General features: G+C 39.5%; 1 protein-coding gene across 4 annotated transcripts in view; it reads left to right on the top strand.

The window, feature by feature from the left end:
- The window catches only part of Ctnna3 (catenin alpha 3), a 1278003-nt gene that overhangs the window by 1034227 nt on the left and 227041 nt on the right, over window positions 1-16735 (top strand). The gene's annotated exons all lie outside the window — the stretch shown is intronic.

The following is a 16735-nucleotide window of genomic DNA, read 5'->3' as shown; positions in this document are numbered from 1 at the left end:
CAGGCTATATTTGAGAAAAAAAAAATCACTTTCCCAAGAGTGTGACTGCATCATTGGTTGCAGATACCCTGTATATATAGAGACAAAAATTGTTTGTTTTAACTCAGATGTTAAAGTGTGTTTTTTTTAAAACCGTTCCTAAAGAAACAAAGTATTTTCTTAAGGAAAATGCTCATATTAGGATAGGAGAGATATCATGAGATAAGGAAGAGGTAGGAAGTGAGGTATGGACTTCTATTTTCTGCCGTGTAGGAACAAGGGGCCTGAGAAAGTGATGCCTGGGTGTTAGGGAGACCGTTGCAGGCTTATTATGAGGCACTATGGGTGTAGATCCTGCCACCAAACTCTTGATTTTCTGTAGAACACAGCACAGAATTATTTCACCCGAGGTGAACAAAATCTTGAGATTTACCCAACCATTGATTAAATGCTACACTAAGGGCTATTTACCTGGGCCTCCTGCTCAAAGCCAAAAAAGCACTTGGCATCCAATAAAGGAACCTTAGGCAGGCAGTGGATGCCTGCGGTAAGGTATGGTAAGGTTTGTAGGTATGCATACAGTTCACTGTGAAAGCGTCAGGAATCAGCTGCTAGTTAGAAAGAAATTGATATGATGAGGAAATATGAATTGTGTATTGAAAGCATCTGTGTAAAGTTAGAACATTATAGTCTTCACTGAGCAGGACATAAAATGGGGGCGTTTGCAAACCTTATGAAGAGTCAGAAACCATTGCGAGGTCAGGCAGAACAAATGGATGGATTGTAAGAGAAAGATTGAAGGAGATATGAAGGTACAGGATCCAGGACCTGGGGTTTGGGAAAAGCTGAAAATAACATAAACATAAACAGAGAGTGCCTAGTTATGATGGTTAGTCTTAGGAGTGTGTGCCTTCGCAATGTTTCAGTCTAAAGAATTCTTCTAACTTTGAGACGTGCCCTCTTCCTGGCCGAGCAGTGCACACAGCATGGCATTCTCGTGAAGTGTTGGGAAATCACACCACTGTCACTCTTCATCACGGTAAGAAGCTGAGACTCTACAGTGTGTCTCATCTTTGAGGCTCAACGCTTAGCTGACTGACAAGCAGTTTTTGATGGCACAGTATTTTCAGGTCAATGATGTCTTTATTAAGACTCCACTGAGGAGCATCTGTAGCAGTGGGCAGCCTACAGAGATTTGGTTGTGTGATTGGAAGTGTCCATAGAAATCTTACCCGACAGTGCCCTTGACAAAGTTTTTGTTGTTGTTTTCAGCCTTACTTATTTGCAATTGGGTGAAGCATGAAGGATACATGGGCCTGGGATACAAAAGCTAAATGTATACAAATATACAAGCTTCACAAAACGGTTACATCATGATCAAACACTACAAATCAATGATCTCTAAGCATGTTTGGTAAAACAGTTACTAACAAGTAAGCTCTTAGATCAAGGATCCACATTTTCTTGAAATCTGTCTAGGGATGAAAAAAATAGAGCCAGGCGTTGGTGGCGCACACCTTTAATCCCAGCACTCGGGAGGCAGAGGCAGGCGGATCTCTGTGAGTTCGAGGCCAGCCTGGTCTACAAGAGCTAGTTCCAGGACAGGAACCAAAAGCTACGGAGAAACCCTGTCTCGAAAAATCCAAAAAAAAAAAAAAAAAAAGAAAGAAAGAAAGAAAGAAAAAAATAACAAACCTTTTAATTTCTTTTAGTAGATATTCTAGTATTTTCTTATTTTCAAGATTGCTTACATACAGCAAATCAAATTATCTTGCTGTTAGTTATCTGCATTCTTCCCAGACTGAGGTTCTTTATGGCCGCAGGAGGCTACTTTGCTGCAGTTATGAACAGCTTAGGAGGAAGTAATTTTTTCTATAGCCATTTCTGTTTTCAAGGTGAATATTTCTATTTCTGGTAACTTTTTCTCCTTGGAGGATTCCAGTGTCTTGTATTCTTCACCATGGCTTATTTTTTAATTTTCAGCTTTCTTTCTTTCTTTCTTTCTTTCTTTCTTTCTTTCTTTCTTTCTTTCTTTCTTTCTTCTCTCTCACTCTCTTTTATTCCCTCCCTCCCTCACCCCACTCTCTCTTTCTCTCCCTCTCTTTTTCTTTTGGTATGGGGGGTTAATTTCAGCTTACAATTCCAGGCAATCACCAAGGGAAGCCAAGGCAGGAACTCAAATGGGGCAGAAACCTGGAGGCAGGCACCGATGCAGAGTCCATGCAGGGGTGCTGCTTACTGGCTTGTCTCTATGGCTTTCTCAGCCTGCTTTCTGAGACTATGGCAAATGTATTCTAATTAAATCCTCGCCTGCGTCAAATAAAGTGGAGTTAATCTTATGGGCAATTTCTGCTGCTGTTTTACTTCTGCTGGCTTATTCTTCCCAATTTCAAACATAAGAACCATTGGATTAGGGACAACTTTTGCTATTATTCTTGGTCCAAAATTCTAATTCAATTAGACTCCTTTATTTTTCTAAATGACCACTTATGCAATCTGTCTGGTTGCTTTCCAAGTTGGTTCTTTACCACACCAATTAGAAATATAAAATATTTCATTTTAGCTTCATTTAAATTATTAATAAAAATACCCAAATATTGACTATTTTTCCCAGAGATACAATTACCCCTATATTTGTTTTTTTTCTTCTGCACAGCTAATTGTTTAAAATATTTTAACATTAAAATTGGAATTCCTTCCAAGTTCTTTGAGTCTTAAGATTTCTGTTTTAGCCTTCCTGCACCTAATCACTAAGTTCTCCAACTCATTTTTCTAATCTCCACTTCCTGAGAATTCCCATTCTCCTGGATGCTCCAATTTATCTGCCTTTTCCTCTGCAGATCAAACTTCTTCTGTTTATTGATTGCCAAACATTATATTCTTACCCTGGTGCTTTGATAATTGGTTTCCTTGGTTACACAGACCCACACTAGAGTTGGGATGTTGCTTTCCTATTCCAGGGCATTCTGAACCATTTGATCAACACTTAAAATGAAGCCTTAGCATGTTCTTTGATTATCATATGTTTTATAATGCTGCTTATTCTCTTTCCCACATGTCCAGTTAGCTCTGCAATTTCTTTGCTCGCTGTCGTTCTTGGGCCTGCAGGTACTACTTGAGTCCTGTGGCAATGTCGCGTCTACCCACTGTGTTCCTGTCACTTCTCCCCACTGTGATTCTTTCCATAGTGCCAGCACTAATGACACCAGTCTCCTGTCAACCCCCGGGGAACATGCTTTCTCCATAGGAGTAACTGCTGTCAAAAGTGAGCTTCCTCAGGCTTTGTAGCTCCTTTGTTGACTATAGAGAAGCTTCTCAGCCACCATTTGGGATTTATTAAGCACACTGAGAATGAACACCTTTTCATTTCTCACCACTCAACAGATGTCCTGAAGTCACTTAGTCACTCTGCTCTTCATTCCAGGGCATCTGGCCAGGGATTCCCAGTTGAAACATGGCCCTTTGGGGGAGATGTCATGACTACTTTACAGCATCAGGATCAGTTTATAAAGGAGCCAGTTAGCAGGGAACCTCCTTAGGAAGCTCAATAAAGGACGCACATAAAAGTAACTTTATATTTACATGTAAATTTAAGTCAAATTTTGGTGGGAAGGCTTTTGAAGTTGGTTTCTTGCTGTTATCTTTAAAAACAATGCAATATAAGGAAATCCAGAGGCTCCTGCTGGCATTGGCAAGGCAGAGCAGAGGTCTCCTGCTCAGAGCACATTCAGTGGACTTCCTTGTGCATCTTTAGAAGTGACTTCTGTGTATGGGAACAGAGCTGACTAGAGTAAGAATATCCACTGTGAATCATGCTGGGTGGGACACAGAGGCAGGGCCAGTGGGTGAGTGCAGCTCATGCTGGAAAGATGTTCAACTTGAAGTTTAAGGGAAATGATTTCCCTGCAAACTGTGGTAGTGGGAAAGCCCTTGGTCCAGAAGGGTTTTGATGCTGGGGAGCTCAGAACTCAGAGCTCTCTATCGGCATAAAACATGACTCAACTTTAAGGAGTCAAGTGTTTTTCTTTAAAACATGTTATGTTCAGGATGATGTCTACGTAGTTTGAAGAATAGTACAGGGAAGATGACTAATTGTGGAGCCTTCACAGATGTGTGTGTGTGTGTGTTCATGTATTGTGTATATGTGCATGTTTGCATATGTGCACATGCTAGCATGTGTGCATATGGAGGACAATGGTCAGCTTCAGTTATCTTTCTTTATTCCCTGTTACTTATCTGAGTCAGGGTCCCCCACAAATATGGAGATTACTCAGAGAGCCTGACCAGTAAGTCACTACCATCTGCCTTTCTCTGCCCCTAAACACCAGTAACAAGTTCATAGGTGCTCTGCTAAGCCTGGTTTATTTTTTGTTTGGGTTTTGGGATTCAAGCTCAGGACCTTGTGCTTGCTTGTACAGCAGGGGTATCTCTCACTGAGACATCTCCCCAGATCTCTTTCAAGGATTATTTTCTTTGTTTGTTTGCATAAATTTATGTTTAATATCAAACCAAGTTAATTTTTAATGCTTTGTCCTGGGAACTTTCCAGAGGTGATCTTTTCATCTCAAATAAGAGGCTTGTCTGCATGACTACATTTTAAAAGTATCTCCTGTGAGCTGGAAAGCATCCCAATGAAGAAGCAGGAGAAACAATTTATAAATGATAGTTTAAGGAATAGACTATAGAATATATAAGCAAGGGAGGGAGACAGAAAATTTTGTGTTTTCATTTCTGTAAAATAAGAGCTAGAGTTGGAGAAAAAGAAATATTCTAGACTATGATAGCTTAAGGCCTAAGAGTGGTGCGGTGCTTCAGGTCACACACGGAAGAAGTCACAGGGGGAGACTTGGAGTCATTAGACGCTGGCTTCAGGTTTTCTTTTACCACAAGAGAAGAAAATAACTGTATGTTTTCACACCACAGGAGTCTTTAGGCTGCAGTGATTTCCCCTCTTTCATGTCCAGTTATAAACACAGAAACCCAAGAAGCACTCTTCTGGACAATTGGTTGAAGAACACTTCTCCTGATGTGTTCTCTATTCCCTGGGGGCAGACACACTGGCCAGCTCTCCAGTCCTTCAGTTTGTCATAGCATTCACCTGCCTGGCCTGCTGCAACTTACAGTCCCCTGTAGTAGTGACTCAGTCCAGGGGTCTCTTCAGGTCTTTGCCTTTGTCATCATTGCTTTACCTGACATCTTACAAAGGTCTCATAGCGAACCATCCAGAAAATTAGCACCCACCATGTTGGCCCTCCCCTCTCTCTCATTCAGGGTGACATATGATTAGTTTTCATCATACCATTGTATGCATTTAATCCCCTGCCCATTGTGTTTCTGCTTGTATAATAATGTATGTGCTATGAAAGAAGGAATTTTTTGGCTAAGTTGTAAATAGAATTCGATGAATTTTACAATTAAGTGGTTGATTTAATTACTAAATTTGGTACTTGTTTCATATGTTAAACCTGAGCTGTGGGGGAACATTTTTGGGCAAGCAAATAATAATGCTACTTGGATATTATTTAATTGTAAGATACTGAGCTATCAAGAACTAACTTCATGTATGTTTTCCCACAGAATTAGAATGTTCTAGCGCTTTGAGATAATCTATGTTTGTTTCCTATTCCTTAGTTATTAATATGAGCATGAGTATGCAATGTGTCTATGTTAGTGCTCTTCATCACACTTGCAAGTTGAATCCCCAGAGTTCTTTGTTTTGACTTTTTAAAAGTACAGTATTTTTGCATGCCTACCTTATACTTTGATCATACTTACCTCCTTTCTTCCTCCTAACTGCTCTCATATCCAACCTTTGCCTCATTCCCTTCTACCAACTTCTTGTCCTTTTGTTTTTAACTGAGTCCTATTTATGCTACTCATACCTTCTTGAGATGGAACCATCTACTGGGGCATGGTAGACCTATGAGGGGCCTCATTCTTCGAAAGAAACTAGCTCCCTGTCCCTCAAAGTCATAAGTTATCCATAGTGCGTCTCTCAGATCTCATCAGAGACATTTCTTTGTGCAGTAAACGGCAATGAACTAAGAAACACCGCCTGGTCAAAGTGCAGAGAGTGTTAGGATTTTTCTGCTTTTCTGTCTGTTTTTTTTTTTTAAGGATGACAATTTTTAGGAAATCCAGGTAAGAATTGTGTGTGTGTGTGTGTGTGTGTGTGTATACATCGATGCTGAAGCATATACGCACGCATATGTGTGCTTGTCCAAGAATGTTTGTGGAAGTGAGAGGATAATCTTGGATGTCGAGTCCCCCCTCCTGGTTAGGGCAGGTAGCACCACATCTGAATTTACATGGATTTGGGGGAATTTAACAAAATTCATATCTGCATGTTTCCTCAACAAGCACTTTCCTCATTGAGCAACTCCCCAGCCCACGACAAGACTCTTGACTACGATGTAATGTTGGGTTGTGGAAAAAAGATCCTTCGGGATGCAGCTTGGAGCTTTACAAAGTGCAGGTTATTAACATTTACCCCCATTATCAGTCCCTTGGTGTAATAAGCTCTGAGAAGTCACAAAATGATTGCTGATTTAGTGATTAAAATGGATTTTATACTGTCTTATATAGCACTGTTTCAGAGTGAAAACAGAAATTTAATTAAAGTCATAAAACATAAAAATATACCATCGCAAAAGTAACGTCTAACTTTAAAAATGGCTGTAAAATATATTTTAACTACTTCACAGTGGTCTGTTTACTAAAACATATAAAAGTTAAAATGGTCAAGGGTTTTTACTTCTGTTCTATCATCACCAAGTTCATAGTTGGAGAACAAATTCAACATGCCTATTTATCAAAAATTTGTACAGACAATATATTATTGTGGTATATAATTCATCATAATATTTAAAAGGTTCTTTGAAGACAGGAGAAGAGCGATAATAGTACTTAGGAGGACAACCAAGAGCCCTTTTCAATATATTTACTGTTTAAATTCAATGAAGATAGGAATTTTAATCAAATACTAATCATAGTGTTTATGCCTCACTAAATATATTGATCAAGCTTAATTTGGGGGGATTAATCTTCCTTAGTGTAAAGGAATCTCTCCAGAAGGGACTCTAGAAGAGCGATGGAGATAATAATGCTAATAATGACGATAATAACAGAAAACACTAAGACTTGCATTTGGAATGATATTTCTGTGCTCGCAGTGAGCTGCAACCAAGCGCATGCCCAGAGCCTTCTAAGCGCCTCACTGTCTCGGAGAAGGTGTAGGAAATCAGCCTGGCAGTCATGCCTACTCACCGCTGGGGCAGCCAACACGAGGCAACCCAAGTGTTGTCTCCCCAGCATGTTACACTCTGCAAGAGGATTTGAATGTTAAATTGACAGAAGAAACTGCTAATCAAAATGCTAGTGGGAATTGTAAATGCAGAGAGATGGGAGCTTGCCAATTAATACACGGAGATCAATTTTCTCCTTCAGAGGCCTGTTTCTGTGTTTCACCAGAGGCTCTGGGCATTAGCTGCTGAAGAAACACATCCATCAGAGAGCCTGAAGATTGTTGCTGTGCTATAAGCACCCTCAGAAGACCTCAAGCCTGCTCTCGGATGTTGCCCACTGTGACTGTGGAATGCTCAGACTCGAATTTAAATATACCGTGACAGCATGCTAGCTTATGAAAATAGGGCTTACTCATACTTGATTTCCTTATCTCACCCATTTCACCTTCTGGCTCTTCCCTTCTCTCCCTCTTTTCTGACTCCCTGTCTCTCTATTGCCCCTTGTGCTGACTTGATTAAGACATGTGCTGCATAGGCTCAAATAGTTGAACACTTAGTTTCTGATGGTTGTGCTGTTTCTGAAAATTAGAAAATCATTAGGAGGTGGGACATTGAGAGACAGGGAAAGGTTTTGAGAGTTTATTTTCTCCCTCCACTTCCAGTTAGTCATCTCTGCTTGTTATCTCCAGTTTCTTTCTTTGGAATGTGTTCTCCTAGCTTCCTGCTCTAGCTCTCTGTCACCTGTCGCCATGCCTTCTGCCATTATGGAATCTCTTCTGGAACTGTAAGCCTAAATGAACTCTTTCATCCATAAGTTTTGTTTCTGGTCATGGTGTTTTATCACAACAGCAGGAAAGTAACGATATGGTGCTTGCTTTCTTTCATTCTTGCATTGATTGGCCCATTTATTTAAATATGTTTTTATTGAATAGCTACACTGTGGCAATAAATCAATCAGATAAAAGAATATAGCTATTCCATGAGGGATAGGAGAGATAAGAACTCCATTTCAGGAAAGACACAGCAAGGAAAGCATTAAGTCTTCCATATGCAACATCCTCCATAAAGGCTTATGGTCGAAGGCTTTTTCACCAATGCAACCAGACTTCAGAAGTGAGGCTTTATGGAAGCGACTGAATTATGATGGTTTTGCCTTCATCAATGGATTATCCCATTGATTGACTAGAGTCAGTATAGATTATTTGGAGGTAGAATTGTGGAAGATGTATCATGTTTGGATAGAGTAGATCACAGGGGTTTGTCTATAAATTTCTTAATAAACAAAAGTTGGTAAAAAAAAAAGTAACTAAAAGTATTAGAAGGTAAAACAACATATTTTTGTCTCCAAACTAAGACAGGAATATTTCTATTGTACAGGCAATTATTTGCAGAGCTGATTTGATAAAGTAATGTTTTCCTGTTCTGTAGAGCTATGGATTCTCAAATGGGTAGGGTATGTTCAGAAATGTAGTACATTGTGTCAGGGTGTCCTGAAACTGCCTAGAAAGGGCACACTAAGAAAACTCCCAACTGGAGTTAGGAGTAGCAAATACCCATGCGTCTTGTGGGGACCAATAGATATTGTCTTGTTCCACCATGACAGGATATCAGAGAGCTTGAGCTTATTTTTGCTCTATCAAAGTTGTTGACAACTGGCATGGCTACAAATCATGACCTAGGGTGTGGTTACTTGGAGTTCTGGACATTAAGATGGCCCATAGAAGTGGATTCTCTCCACCCTAACGAAAGGTCAGAGAATTTAAGCTTATTCCTGCTCTTTCATTTAAAATAGGAGGATTTTATATGGGGAGTAGCTACCTACAGGATACTTGGTCTAGGGTGTGTTCACTAATATCCTGCCCAAAACATAGATGCTTTACTCAGAAAATAATTACTTGATGTCTCAAGTATTGAAGCAAGTAACTATTCTGGTTGCTCTTTGTGTCATTTTAAAGCAGTCATTTGCCTTCTTTCCCCGCTTTTGTATTGGGGTATGAAAATTAAATGTGGGCAAATTCAGTATTCGGTATACACTGCATTGTCCTCCTGGTACTTTCCCGGGTCTCTGTATTTCTTTTGTATCCCTGTTCCTCCTACCTAACATTTCTAATCCAAATACCCCTACCTAGAACATTTGAACCTGTCATGGCTGGACCATGACAGAAGTCACCCCAAAATGTGGCTTACAACAGAGTCTTAGATAGATGAAGATCTGGGATAGGAAGTGGGGGTGGGACACTAAATTTTCTGGGCTCTATGGTATTGAGGAGTGACTGGAGGTTTTCTCTGTTTCCTCAAGAAATATTCTTTTAGACTTTCTGTGTTATCTCCACACAATAATAAAAGAAAAGCGATGGTGAGACCCCAAACACTGACACTGGCTAGGGTCCACGGTCTACATAATGAATTCCTTATTTTTGTAGCCATAAAGTCATGATCACAAACATTATAACAGTTTTGCTAAGTTCTGGTTCTTAATGAGTCTTGGTGCAATTTGAATTTCCTCAGTAGTCATGTTTTGCTGCTTTTCCAGTCTTTGCCTTGAACCCGGGTGCCCTTTCTTGGGAAGGCCTCTTACTTCTTATGCACTGGCAAATGTTTGCTGAAAATCATTAGTCTGTGCTTATGTACTTTCTGAAATAATTGCCTTTAAATACAGCCTCAGCTATTGATTTCTTTGGAAACATTTGTCTCACCACAAGATGTTCTCAAGATGCTGCCCTCGCTCTGTTCTGTTTTCCCCAGAGACGGCTGATGCCGGCTCTCACAGCTCTCCATAATGAAAAGACCGAGGCTCATCTGTGCTTCCTCTTCTAACTATATGTTTATTATCATAATTAGTTTTTTAAATCATAGATGCAATCAATTACTTTTAGAGTTGAGTACAATTTCCTGCTTAAGTCAGAGATAAGAAGAGATTCATCCACTAGATATATCAAGATATTTCTGATTTTTCCCACACACATTATTTTATCTCTCCTTTGCTAAAAATTTTATGCTTAGATTATGATGGACTCAAAAACACTTTGCTAAAATGTTACAAAAGTAAAAGTTAACATTGACTAATGGGAATGTTGAAAATTATATTTTATTACAAATATCGATACATCTTTATATTATAAATACAAATAGTGCATCTCTGTTATGATAAATAAAGCAGTATAGGGAAAGTTGTAGCAAAAGTTAAGCCCAGCTACGCTCACTCCTCTATCTCAATGCTTTCTACTGTCACTCACAATTTAACCCTTTGTTTGACATCTCTCAAATCCCTCTCTAGATCAACGCTCATGCATAAAATAGTTTCCATGTGTACATATTTCATTTTTATGTTTGAGACAAATGAGCATTCCATATTGCACGTGAAACTCAATTTGTTCTTTCTGATTTTGCCATTTTACCTTGAAGCCAGCATGGACTCATCCCCACTGTTAGTAAGGATGATGTAGGAGGGTCTTTTATCTATCTATTGCTTTCATTGGTTAATTAATAAAGATAACTGCTTGACCTGATAGGTCAGAACATAGGTAGGTGGGGAAGACAGAACAGAATTGTGGGAGGAAGAAAGCAGAGACAGGCAGATGCCATGAAGCTCCTGCTGGAGATGGACATAGGTTAGAATCTTCCCAGTAAGCCACGACCCCATGGTGATACACAGATTACTAGATATGGGTTAAAGCAAGATGTGAGAGTTAGCCAAGAAGAGGCTAGATATAATGGGCCAGGCAGTGTTTAAATGAATACAGTTTCTGTGTTATTATTTCCGGGGCTAAGCTAGCCATGCGGGAGCCAGGCGGGATGAAAAGCAGGCCTGCTCGCCTCATCACTACATAAGGCTGCACATCCCTGGAAGTTATCTTCTAGCAGGGCAAGGTGGGAAAAAGAGAGTGCATGAGAGGTAGAGAGAAATGGACCTGAAAGAGGGAAACATGTATTCATTTTGCTCTTCTGCTTAAATATATTGAAAGCCAACATGATACTCACAGTGGACAGCTGTAGGGTGAAGTTCAATCATGAATCCCAGAAATTGAGGGGAGATGAATAAAGCATCATATAGCTCAAGACCTTTAGTGGATTGAGTTTATGAAGCTGGCTCATGTCAAAATCAGACTTATAGTTCAGATCTCCTGATTCAAAACAAACAAACAGAAGTGTGCATATCAGTGGCTGAGAGTGAAATACATCAGAGGCAGCAAGATGGCTCAGTGAGTAAATGTGCTTGCCACACAAGCCTAATAACCTGAGTTTAGTCCCCGGAATCCAAAGTGGAGTTGTGGGACCAACTCTCGCAAACTGTTCTCTGACCTCCACACATTTGCAGTGTTGTGGGGTTCAGATCCACTGGGAAAGATCAAAGACATAGATTCGATTCAAATTTAGAATAAATGAATGTATTCTTACTGCTGGCAGGGAGGCAGCCTTAGAGCAAAACAGCATGCTGTGCTGAGGAAAGTAAAAAGGAGGTTTATAAAGCTTGATATCAAAGGTGTGCACTACAGTCAGCCATGGAATCCGGGGCTAGGCAAGAAAGTGGCTCTCCTCCTCTCCCCTGCTTCTCTTCCCCAGTGCGTAGTCATAGAAAAGATCACTTCAGCCCATTCCCACAATGATAAGCGAGTTTACAAAAGCAGGAAGCAAGGACACCATTATCATATTTTTTATTTCACCTTCAGGCCACTAGGCTCTCACAAACATTCCATGGCGAAGGTCAATGGCCCTTAAGAAATGTCCGGTACTATATATATCAAGTTTCTTTAGCCATCACAAGGAAGTTTTGTGTAAATTATTACACAGGTCTTTGCACTCTGGGCAAAGAGTCACTGATTGACTTGGATAGAGCAGGTAGTAATGTAGTTCCTTCAAGTTAGGGCTGATTGTCAAGTCCCCACAGCAATAGTGTGGATACACACACACACACACACACACTCACACACCCTAAAATGCTGTAACAATAATAACATATTAATAAGTAATTGAATCCATCAATATAAAAACTAGAGAAGGAACAAGTGACAACTTCACATGAGATGAGATAAGATTGAATGACTTCATTTAACTGGATCAAGCTTACTTTTGATTGAAGCAGAGAAAACTCCATTCTTTTAAAAACTAAAGTTTCTTTTTTATCCTTTCTTTTTTTATTGGTTTTCTTGAGCTCTACATTTTTTCTCTGTTCCCCTCCCTGCCTCTCCCCTCCCCTTAAACCCCCTCCTATGATCCCCATGCTCCCAATTTACTCAGGAGATCTTGTCTTTTTCTACTCCCATGTAGATAAGATCCATGTATGTCTCTCTTAGGGTCTTCATTGTTGTCTAGGTTCTCTGGGATTGTAATTTGTAGGCTGATTTTCTTTGCTTTATGTTTAAAAACCACTTATGAGTGAGTACATGTGATAATTGTCTTTCTGGGTCTGGGTTACCTCACTCAATATGATGTTTGAATGCAAAGTTCAAGATGTCACTTTTTTTCTGCTGTGTAGTACTCCCTGGATATGAAGGTGTCGGTTGGGGTTCTTTCAAGTGTTTTTGAACTATCCTTAAAAAATGAAAATATGATTAAATTCAGTTGTAGAGATGTTATGTCGAAGAAACTATGATTAGTTAGGCATTACTACACATTACATTTTATTTTATAGTGGTTTTCAAAATATAAATAAAAACACTGTCATTACCTCGTCCTTCTTCCCTTGTTTTATAAACACAATGGTGATAGAATAAATTTGTATAGGTAAAGATAGGCATTAATACCAAACCAGAACAGTTAAGACTACAACCTTAAAAGTGGGGATGTAGTACAATATAGCATGCTTCCTTGGAATAACCCAGGTCTTGCATTTGATCCCCATCACCAGAAAAAAAATTAAAAAACAAGGATAGAGAATTCATTTCTCATTCAGGGTTCCACACACCGGCCAGTTTCTTTCATTACTGGTCTAATGTTGTTAGTTGGTCCTTTATAAAGACTTGGAATCAAATTAGACTTGAATGCAGAACATGTTTGTTTTCTGACACTCCATCTGAAGTCTTAAAGGAATGTGGAGATGCCTTAGCACTGTGGTCATTTGGCTGTTTGTTTGCACTGACATTACTCTTTGAAAACTGGTAACATGGCCTGCTACCCAAGTACAGCTGCCTGAGTGTTACCAGTAGCACCCACATAGAATTACAAGAATGTGAAGAAAACACATACGTGCAAGGGGTATGAAGACAGGAGGATCCCTGGCACTCACTGCCAAACTGTCCTAGCCTAACTGCTGAGTTTCAGGCAGTGACATCACCGTGTCTCAAAACAAACATACAAGCCATCCCTAAAAACCAAAACCAAAGAGAAAGTGTTCCTGAGGGGCAGTGTTGAAATAGGTGCGGCGGGGCTGCGTCCCCAGCACCTCGCCGCCCGCAAGGCTAGCTTTACCCAAAATAATTACACGGAAACTGTATTCTTTTAAACATCGCTTGGCCCATTTCTATCTAGCCTCTTCTAGGCCTGCTCTCGCACCTGGACTAGCCCATTTCTAATAATCTGCTGTAGCCCACGAGGTGGCTTACCAGGAATGATCTTAACCTGCGTCTCTCTGGAGTGGGAAAATCATGGCAACTCCTGGCTCAGCTTCTTTCTCCCAGCATTCTGTTCTGTTTACTCCACCCACCTAAGGGTGGGCCTATCAAATGGGCCTAGCAGTTTCTTTATTGCTTAATCAATGAAATCAACAGATTGATATATGACACTCCCACATCAGGGTAGACTTGTGCTTGAGCTCTACTTTCCACAGTTATGTACACACAAGAACTTGGACATGCATGCATACCCACTACATGAGCATACATACATACAGGAAGTAAAAGACAAAAATGTTATCATTAAGCTAATGGCACAATTTGAAAAGGTGGAGTTTTCAAAGATCAACATGCTGCAATCTCAAGCATGAAAAACATCCCGTTTTTAAGATTAGACATACATTTAGTGATGATAACCAGGTGGAGGAGAGGCTTGTGGGAGTGCTGGATCCTTCTATCCTAAGGAAAGTTAGGAAAGATCTTTGTTTCAGTACGTCGGAGTTGCACAGAAGTATGAAGGACAAGTCTAGCCTAGGGCATGCTGGGAAACACAACACCAGAATCTCCCCACTTCCCACCAGGATGAGCCTTAGAGACCAGTGCCAAGGAACCAATCAGAAGACACTTTAATTCTTATGACTAATTCTTTTATGATTTTTATGATTTTTAGAATATTGTGTGCTGGCTGACTCAGTGAATTTTACTATAGCACATTGGGAGAAAAATCCAGCATTTGAGATGCCAAAGCTTATTCCTTTTAATGCATAAAGGCAATTCAATTCTTTCTTGGTTTTTTGTTTGTTTGTTTTGTTTCTCTGTGTAACCCTGGCTGTCCAAGAACTAGCTCTGTAGACCAGGTTGGCCTTGAATTCAGATTCACCTGCCCAGACTTTGCCTCCTGAGTACTGGGACCACCAACTTTCATGGGCCAACACCTTCCAACTTCTAGTCTTATTATCAAGGACAAAGTTATAGAAACTAGTAAAATGACTCTAAAATTCAATCCTAAGAAAGTGAACTCACCACCTTTTCTTTCTGTGCAGAAAATTTACTGTCAGGATTACAAGAGCCATTGTCAAATGTCAGAATTTCATCGTGTCAGTGGGTACTGTATTAATCATCTAGTTCTGCTTCACAAATGAAGATTTATTGGTAAGAAGCCAGAAGTGTTCCCTCAAGAAGATCCTAATGAATCAGTCTATTCAAGCTAACAGTGCCATAGCTCTGGACTGCAGTACTCCTTCTGGAGCTTCTGCATGATACTGTAGGCATGGCATTTTTTTTTTTTTAATGCACTCTTGAGCGTTACTGAGGAGTGGTTTTCTGCATTTAGTCCCACGAGACTCTGCAAACCTGTCCATGGCCTGTAAAAGCAATGAAGTGCAGGGAGAACTTTTGTGTGCTTGGTGCTTTTGTGTCGTAAACAAGATAGATAAAGTAACAAATTATTTTCTTTCCAGAATTATGTTGTAGTTGATTTCTGTTCATTTGCAGCCTTCTTTTTTTTTCATTTATTTTTTTAAAAAGAAAACAAACTCTTTTTCATTTTACATACCAATCCCAGTTCCCACTTTCTCCCCCTGTCCAGGTCCCTCCACCTTCCCCCACCCCCCCCCACACCCTACCAACATATTATTTTTTAGAGGAAAAATGTGTCAACTCCATGTATATTGGTTATTTTTCTCATTACTACGATAAAATACCTGACCCAAAAAACAACTCGAGGAAGGAAGGGTCTATATTGAGTCACCATTCAAGGATGCAGTCTTTCAGGATGGAGCAGTTTTTAGCAACCTGTGATGGAAACGGCTGATCACAGGAGTCTGAAGTCAGGAAACAGAGAGCAGCCAGTCAACAACTTCCTCCTCCTTTCAGTTTAACACCTCAGCCCAGCCCAGTGATTGGTACCTCCCATATGTCGAACTCTTCCCGCCACAATTAACTAAGTCTAGAAACCCTTTCACAGATGTTTGTTTCCATGGTGATTTTAATTTCATCTCATTTGCAGCCCGGGTTAACTATCATAGCATGGTTGTAGAATGAATATTCTAATTTTGTTTTAGGCTGAAATGGTTTGGAAGTCAATATTTGATTTATGCTATTTGAAATTAGTTTTTAATTATTCACAAGTATAGTCTAGTCTTAAAATTTAATTTAACAAGTGCCTTTTATATAAATGTTAATTTGGCAAATAAAAATTATTTATTTTTTCCTTATTTTAATTGGGACTGCTATTTTTAATTTATGGTTTGTTTCTGCTCCTATATTTATGGCTTTTCAGTGAGGTATTCCGCTAAAAGTTTGTTTTGCTTTGAGTTAGGTTCTTTTCTATGTGTTCATAAGTGAACTGTCCTTTCCAGCCCAATGTTATGTTATAGTTGCACTCTACTAAATTTGGGGAATGTCAGCATTCCTTTAGCATATCCATTTGTAATGATTCCCCATTCAACTATCCTTAGGTCTCCATTATATGCTGAATGATTTACAAATTCATGCAAAAAGCTACCATAGGATTTAGTTTACCTTTTCACCTATAACTTTAAAATAAATAGGGAATGTTTAGATTCTTTTATGGTTTCACTTTTGTATTTTAAGCTACTGCAGGAATAATTCAGGTGCAGTTGCTGGAAACAGAACATTTTGCATCTTTGGAAGCCAGTAGTGTCATAGTTGTCTGTGACCTTATCTTGACTCCAGTGGTTTTTCTAACCTCCTGTTTCTGTGTGTAGTTGTCCTTATTTGAGGAAGACATATGTGTTAGGATTCTGTTTGTAATTTATCTGGTATAACTGAGTGGGTTTGGAGAGCTTCTTTTGCTTCATCTCTGTTGAGTTTCTCATTTTTACTTACAACGGAATCCATAGGCAATTGCCCACAGCACATTATTGTTGCCTTTCAAATCCTTTTATTGTTACTTCTTCACAATTAATTATTTTCATCCAACTGACTCCAAAACTTTAT

This window comes from Microtus pennsylvanicus, chromosome 7, assembly GCF_037038515.1.
Source record: "Microtus pennsylvanicus isolate mMicPen1 chromosome 7, mMicPen1.hap1, whole genome shotgun sequence".
NCBI classification, from domain to species: Eukaryota; Metazoa; Chordata; class Mammalia; order Rodentia; family Cricetidae; genus Microtus; species Microtus pennsylvanicus.
Note: the sequence above shows the minus strand (reverse complement) of the source record. Positions and strands in the feature narration are given on the sequence as shown.